This window comes from Ctenocephalides felis, unplaced genomic scaffold, assembly GCF_003426905.1.
Source record: "Ctenocephalides felis isolate EL2017-DRISC unplaced genomic scaffold, ASM342690v1 CF-g0.4_SCAFFOLD_00845, whole genome shotgun sequence".
Classification (NCBI taxonomy): Eukaryota; Metazoa; Arthropoda; class Insecta; order Siphonaptera; family Pulicidae; genus Ctenocephalides; species Ctenocephalides felis.
The window spans coordinates 72,631,093-72,638,395 of record NW_020536999.1 but is presented as its reverse complement, the minus strand read 5'-3'; the positions used below and the strand labels follow the sequence as shown (position 1 = coordinate 72,638,395).

General features: G+C 41.1%; 2 non-coding genes across 2 annotated transcripts; both read right to left on the bottom strand.

The window, feature by feature from the left end:
• Positions 1 to 604: 604 nt before the first annotated feature.
• On the bottom strand, positions 605 to 759 carry LOC113364493. The gene has a single exon (XR_003366183.1). It is a non-coding gene; the product is annotated as a 5.8S ribosomal RNA (ribosomal RNA).
• A 696-nt stretch (positions 760 to 1,455) lies between these two features.
• LOC113364458 lies at positions 1,456 to 3,380 on the bottom strand. Its single transcript, XR_003366156.1, has one exon. It is a non-coding gene; the product is annotated as a small subunit ribosomal RNA (ribosomal RNA).
• Between the last annotated feature and the right edge of the window lie 3,923 nt (positions 3,381 to 7,303).

The following is a 7,303-nucleotide window of genomic DNA, read 5'->3' as shown; positions in this document are numbered from 1 at the left end:
GGAGAGATCCTCTCGATACGCGCAACGGTCGCTACGGGCCTGGCACCCTCTATGGGTAAATGGCCCCATTCAAGATGGACTTGAACTCGCCGCAACGCACCGAGATAATCGGATCCTCCCTAACACTACATTTCCCAGCGTCCGTCTCCGGCCGCGGGATTTAGTGCTGGGCTCTTCCCTGTTCGCTCGCCGCTACTAAGGGAATCCTAGTTAGTTTCTTTTCCACCGCTTAGTAATATGCTTAAATTCAGCGGGTAATCTCATCTGCTCTGAGGTCGTATTATGATTATGATGTGCTCGCAAACGTTAGTAAGCAAGCGCACACAAAATCGACGAGGAACCTTTGAATCGTCCAAATTTGCCGGAACGAAACCGCATTTCGAAGAGTTCGGGTTTCCGGTTATCGGGAGGGTCGCAAGAATATAAAATCTCTAGGACACACAACCCGCCGTAATCCCACAGAACGTCAACGAACGGTAATGTCCGATGTTGCAAAGTGGACTGGCTCACACGTGAGTGAATTATTTAAGAGCACGCATTTACGCGAAACTCCATCATTCGCCGGCAAGCCGTTTAAAGCAAGCGGCAGTCTGGTAATGTTATACGACTCTCAGCCAGAGGTGGTCCGGGAACAGTATCCGAGGACCGCAATGTGCGTTCGAAATGTCAATGTTCATGTATCCTGCAGTTCACATGTCGACGCGCAATTAGCTGCGTTCTTCATCGACCCACGAGCCAAGTGATCCACCGTTCAGGGTGATTTTATATATATTATACATGTTTCGATCGTGATCCCCTCGAAATCGTTTAAGATAACTCGGGCGATTCTGAAACTAGTATGATTATTATGGTTACAATTAGTACACCGTAAAGCTTTCGCGTTTCGGTCCGAGATACAAAATCTCGTTTCAAAATTGAAATATGAATATTTCACTGTGTGTGAGATTGAAAAATCTGCTTTCGCTGATTTTTCATTTTCTTAAAACAACGCAATGAAGCGAATGTTCAAATTCGCACAATTTGAATAAAATGTGCAGAGTATATAGAATACTAACGCAAGCGTTTACTACAATCGACTTTAAAACACTAGACTTTCATCTAGCGCCCAAAGAATTGATTGAGCTATGCGTTTAAAGTATAATATTCAAAAAGAACGCCGTTTTCACAACGAACTTCGTCATTCGCTCAGGCATCTGGCGATACCGAGCAGATATACATGGCAGTGCTCTCACACAATGCATAAGAGCGCTAAGCGGTTGTAAACTGCGTCACGCTGCTTTTGCACACTGCGCAATATTTTGCGACTAGCTCCGGTCAAACGTTAATGAAACGAATGATCATTGCCAGAGGCTTTTGCCCACAGTATATTATACTATGGGAGCGCACAACATTAGTCTGCAACATTATATTGCGACATATAGCACACGTTTCATTCACTTAATAGTAAATGTACGTTAATGATCCTTCCGCAGGTTCACCTACGGAAACCTTGTTACGACTTTTACTTCCTCTAAATAATCAAGTTTGGTTATCTTCCCAGCAACATCGGCAATGTCGAAACGCTGCCGCGCACCGGTCCGAAGACCTCACTAAATAATTCAATCGGTAGTAGCGACGGGCGGTGTGTACAAAGGGCAGGGACATAATCAACGCAAGCTTATGACTCGCGCTTACTAGGAATTCCTCGTTCATGGGGAAGAATTGCAAGCCCCAATCCCTAGCACGAAGAGGCTTCAACGGATTACCCGGACCTTTCGGCCAAGGAAAACCTGCTGATCTCTTCAGTGTAGCGCGCGTGCGGCCCAGAACATCTAAGGGCATCACAGACCTGTTATTGCTCAATTTCGTGCGACTAAATGTCGCCTGTCCCTCTAAGAAGATATATTTGTACGCCGGTAGTGAGAACCACAACCAACAACGACCGAAGCCGAAGCGGAGGGTCTTTGCGATACCAGAAAGTACGTCTATTTAGCAGGCTAGAGTCTCGTTCGTTATCAGAATTAACCAGACAAATCACTCCACCAACTAAGAACGGCCATGCACCACCACCCACCGAATCAAGAAAGAGCTCTCAATCTGTCAATCCTTCCGGTGTCTGGACCTGGTGAGGTTTCCCGTGTTGAGTCAAATTAAGCCGCAGGCTCCACTCCTTGTAGTGCCCTTCCGTCAATTCCTTTAAGTTTCAGCTTTGCAACCATACTTCCCCCGGAACCCAAAAGCTTTGGTTCCCGGAAGCTGCCCGCCGAGTCATCGGAGGAACTTCGGCGGATCGCTAGCTGGCATCGTTTATGTTAGAACTAGGGCGGTATCTGATCGCCTTCGAACCTCTAACTTTCGTTCTTGATTGATGAAAACACATTTGGCAAATGCTTTCGCTTCTGTCCGTCTTGCGACGATCCAAGAATTTCACCTCTAACGTCGCAATACGAATGCCCCCAGTTGTCCCTATTAATCATTACCTCGGAATTCCGAAAACCAACAAAATAGAACCGAGGTCCTATTCCATTATTCCATGCACACAATATTCAGGCGAATGAGCCTGCTTTAAGCACTCTAATTTGTTCAAAGTAAACGTACCGGCCCACCTCGACACTCGGTGAAGAGCACCTTGGTAGGATTTTGAGTTGGGCCGCCTTTTTACGGGCTAAGCCCACCGGTAGGACGTCCCACAGACATGCCAGTTGAACACCGCGAGCGGTGAACCGACAGTGTGGGACACAGATTCAACTACGAGCTTTTTAACCGCAACAACTTTAATATACGCTATTAGAGCTGGAATTACCGCGGCTGCTGGCACCAGACTGGCCCTCTAATAGATCCTCGTTAAAGGATTTAAAGTGTACTCATTCCGATTACGGGGCCTCGGATGAGTCCCGTATCGTTATTTTTCGTCACTACCTCCCCGTGCCGGGAGTGGGTAATTTGCGCGCCTGCTGCCTTCCTTGGATGTGGTAGCCGTTTCTCAGGCTCCCTCTCCGGAATCGAACCCTGATTCCCCGTTACCCGTAACAACCATGGTAGTCGCAGAAACTACCATCGACAGTTGATAAGGCAGACATTTGAAAGATGCGTCGCCGGTACTAGACCGTGCGATCGGCACAAAGTTATTCAGAGTCACCAAGTCAAACGGTGAGCAAGGCAAGCCCGCCACCGATTGGTTTTGATCTAATAAAAGCATTCCTTCCATCTCTGGTCGGAACTCTATTTGCATGTATTAGCTCTAGAATTACCACAGTTATCCAAGTAATGTGGGTACGATCTAAGGAACCATAACTGATGTAATGAGCCATTCGCGGTTTCACCTTAATGTGGCTTGCACTGAGACATGCATGGCTTAATCTTTGAGACAAGCATATACTACTGGCAGGATCAACCAGGGTGCTATATATATAATAGCATAGTGCGTAAATGTCCCTCGGCGTCACCCGAGAGACCACACTTTGTATAGAAAAGTTCGATGAATATTTCTAAACAACGAATTTTCTTACATATATATATCTGAGTCGTACGATATTCCCTGGACATGACGAACAGTTTACATCGCGACTTGATATTTTATATATTCTGCGCTTACACAGAGGCTAGACCTTTAACAACCGTCGAAACGGCGGTCCGTACATGAAATTTGCGGTCCGCAGACCCAGTTAATTTCAAACAGTCTCTTTACCCTTCGTTAGATTGAAAACGTCGGGGCGAATTCATTATAAGAATTCATCGTTATAACTAACTTTTATTCTCGCTCGGAGAGTATTGAGTTGATTGCATTTGTATATTTTATTTTCCGCATAAGAGTCTTTGCGTCAACGACACATGCCCGCGGATATGCTGTACAGTATGGTTGAACACTTATAAATAAGGTCCAGAACCCGGCCGTAAACCGACATCCGAACATATACGGCGTATATTATTCTAGACACGGTCTACGACAGTTTGACCTGCAGCGACGGGTCGCCTCGGGTTACCGTGCGAACCATCACCGCGATGGTCTGGACAGGCTATATGGCGGGTCGCAAGAAAATAAATTCTCTAGGACGCGCAACCACTTTAGCAATTTTAGAGCACGTTGTGGTCCAAAAACAAACGTCCTCGCTTTAAAATTGAAATATGAATATTTCACTGTGTGTGAGATTGAAAAATCTGCTTTCGCTGATTTTTCATTTTCTTAAAACAACGCAATGAAGCGAATGTTCAAATTCGCACAATTTGAATAAAATGTGCAGAGTATATAGAATACTAACGCAAGCGTTTACTACAATCGACTTTAAAACACTAGACTTTCATCTAGCGCCCAAAGAATTGATTGAGCTATGCGTTTAAAGTATAATATTCAAAAAGAACGCCGTTTTCACAACGAACTTCGTCATTCGCTCAGGCATCTGGCGATACCGAGCAGATATACATGGCAGTGCTCTCACACAATGCATAAGAGCGCTAAGCGGTTGTAAACTGCGTCACGCTGCTTTTGCACACTGCGCAATATTTTGCGACTAGCTCCGGTCAAACGTTAATGAAACGAATGATCATTGCCAGAAGCTTTTGCCCACAGTATATTATACTATAGGAGCGCACTTGATTACAGCAATAATTTGTCGAGTAATCACAAGATTTCATATTTGTGGTCCGCAGACCCAAATAATTTCAACTCGCTCCGATCAAACGTTCATAAAACGAAAGACCATCGCTGCGAGAAGCTTTGCTAGTTCTGCTATATTCACATATATTTGACCGTAGTCAATTTGTAAAATCCTATATTATTAAAATATATAGATTTTATATTTGCGGTCCGCAGACCCAAATAATTTCAACTCGCTCCGATCAAACGTTCATAAAACGAAAGACCATCGCTGCGAGAAGCTTTGCTAGTTCTGCTATATTCACATATATTTGACCGTAGTCAATTTGTAAAATCCTATATTATTAAAATATATAGATTTTATATTTGCGGTCCGCAGACCCAAATAATTTCAACTCGCTCCGATCAAACGTTCATAAAACGAAAGACCATCGCTGCGAGAAGCTTTGCTAGTTCTGCTATATTCACATATATTTGACCGTAGTCAATTTGTAAAATTCTATATTATTAAAATATATAGATTTCATATTTGCGGTCCGCAGACCCAAATAATTTCAACTCTCTCTGATCGAACGTTCAAAAACGAATGATCCTACCACCAGTTATCTATAGCCGCAAACCAGCATCCGAATATATACGGGGTATATAATTCTAGATGTGGCTCACAACATTATTAAAAGTTACGCTAATATATCATTGACAGACTAAAAGTATCGAATATGATGTAAAAACTACACCGGGGAATGATATCCGTACCCGCCCGAACAACATAGCGTACTTTAGCCTGAGCTTGCTCGCATCGCACTCGACACGACCTATTCCCCTATATAAGGCGCGCGGCCACAGCGTAGGTATTTGACTGAGTCCCAAGCGATGTGCATTTGACCTGCGGCGAGGGCCTGCTCGCGCTTACGGTGTGAATCGTCAAGACAAAAGTCTGGGAAAATTTCGAACTGTGAACCCTTATGATAGAAAATTTTTGTCGAAAATTTTGTTAGATGTTCAAACAGTTTTATATATATGGACAATATGAATTATAGTTAATTATTGAGTTTTTAGGTGTTTTTTGGGTTTTTTTAAACTTTTGTATAAAATTATGTATTTATTGATTTTTATAGATCTCAATGAATATAAAACGAATTTATATATAGTTATATTATTTTTTATAATTATTTGTTTAAATTTTCTAATTTTACAATAAATGTTCAAACCAGTTTTCCTCGATTTTCTCTTAAACCGTAAAAGATACAAAAAAACTTTGTTCGTACGAAAGATGCAGAATAAAATTACGAATAAAATGGTATATAAATGGTTAGGTGTGTTCATATAATTTTCTCTAGATTTTCCGATTTTTCCGAATTTTCACGACGGCAACTCGCCTGTAGGCCACACCGTTGGGAATTCGAAGTTGTGATATATGGGAAAAGAACTAAGAATTTTGAGACCTTTCTAATGATGTATAATAGTTTATATGTTTTCTTTAGAGAAATATCGAATCGTGAAGAGTATTGCTCCAACCTAGCCGCACTTTGCATTTTGACATGTTAACATCTACACATATTGCTCTATAACATAAAAACCGTAAAAGATACGAAAAAACTTTGTTCGTACGAAAGATGCAGAATAAAATTACGAATAAAATGGTATATAAATGGTTAGGTGTGTTCATATAATTTTCTCTAGATTTTCCGATTTTTCCGAATTTTCACGACGGCAACTCGCCTGTAGGCCACACCGTTGGGAATTCGAAGTTGTGATATATGGGAAAAGAACTAAGAATTTTGAGACCTTTCTAATGATGTATAATAGTTTATATGTTTTCTTTAGAGAAATATCGAATCGTGAAGAGTATTGCTCCAACCTAGCCGCACTTTGCATTTTGACATGTTAACATCTACACATATTGCTCTATAACATAAAAACCGTAAAAGATACGAAAAAACTTTGTTCGTACGAAAGATGCAGAATAAAATTACGAATAAAATGGTATATAAATGGTTAGGTGTGTTCATATAATTTTCTCTAGATTTTCCGATTTTTCCGAATTTTCACGACGGCAACTCGCCTGTAGGCCACACCGTTGGGAATTCGAAGTTGTGATATATGGGAAAAGAACTAAGAATTTTGAGACCTTTCTAATGATGTATAATAGTTTATATGTTTTCTTTAGAGAAATATCGAATCGTGAAGAGTATTGCTCCAACCTAGCCGCACTTTGCATTTTGACATGTTAACATCTACACATATTGCTCTATAACATAAAAACCGTAAAAGATACGAAAAAACTTTGTTCGTACGAAAGATGCAGAATAAAATTACGAATAAAATGGTATATAAATGGTTAGGTGTGTTCATATAATTTTCTCTAGATTTTCCGATTTTTCCGAATTTTCACGACGGCAACTCGCCTGTAGGCCACACCGTTGGAATTCGAAGTTGTGATATATGGGAAAAGAACTAAGAATTTTGAGACCTTTCTAATGATGTATAATAGTTTATATGTTTTCTTTAGAGAAATATCGAATCGTGAAGAGTATTGCTCCAACCTAGCCGCACTTTGCATTTTGACATGTTAACATCTACACATATTGCTCTATAACATAAAAACCGTAAAAGATACGAAAAAACTTTGTTCGTACGAAAGATGCAGAATAAAATTACGAATAAAATGGTATATAAATGGTTAGGTGTGTTCATATAATTTTCTCTAGATTTTCCGATTTTTCCGAA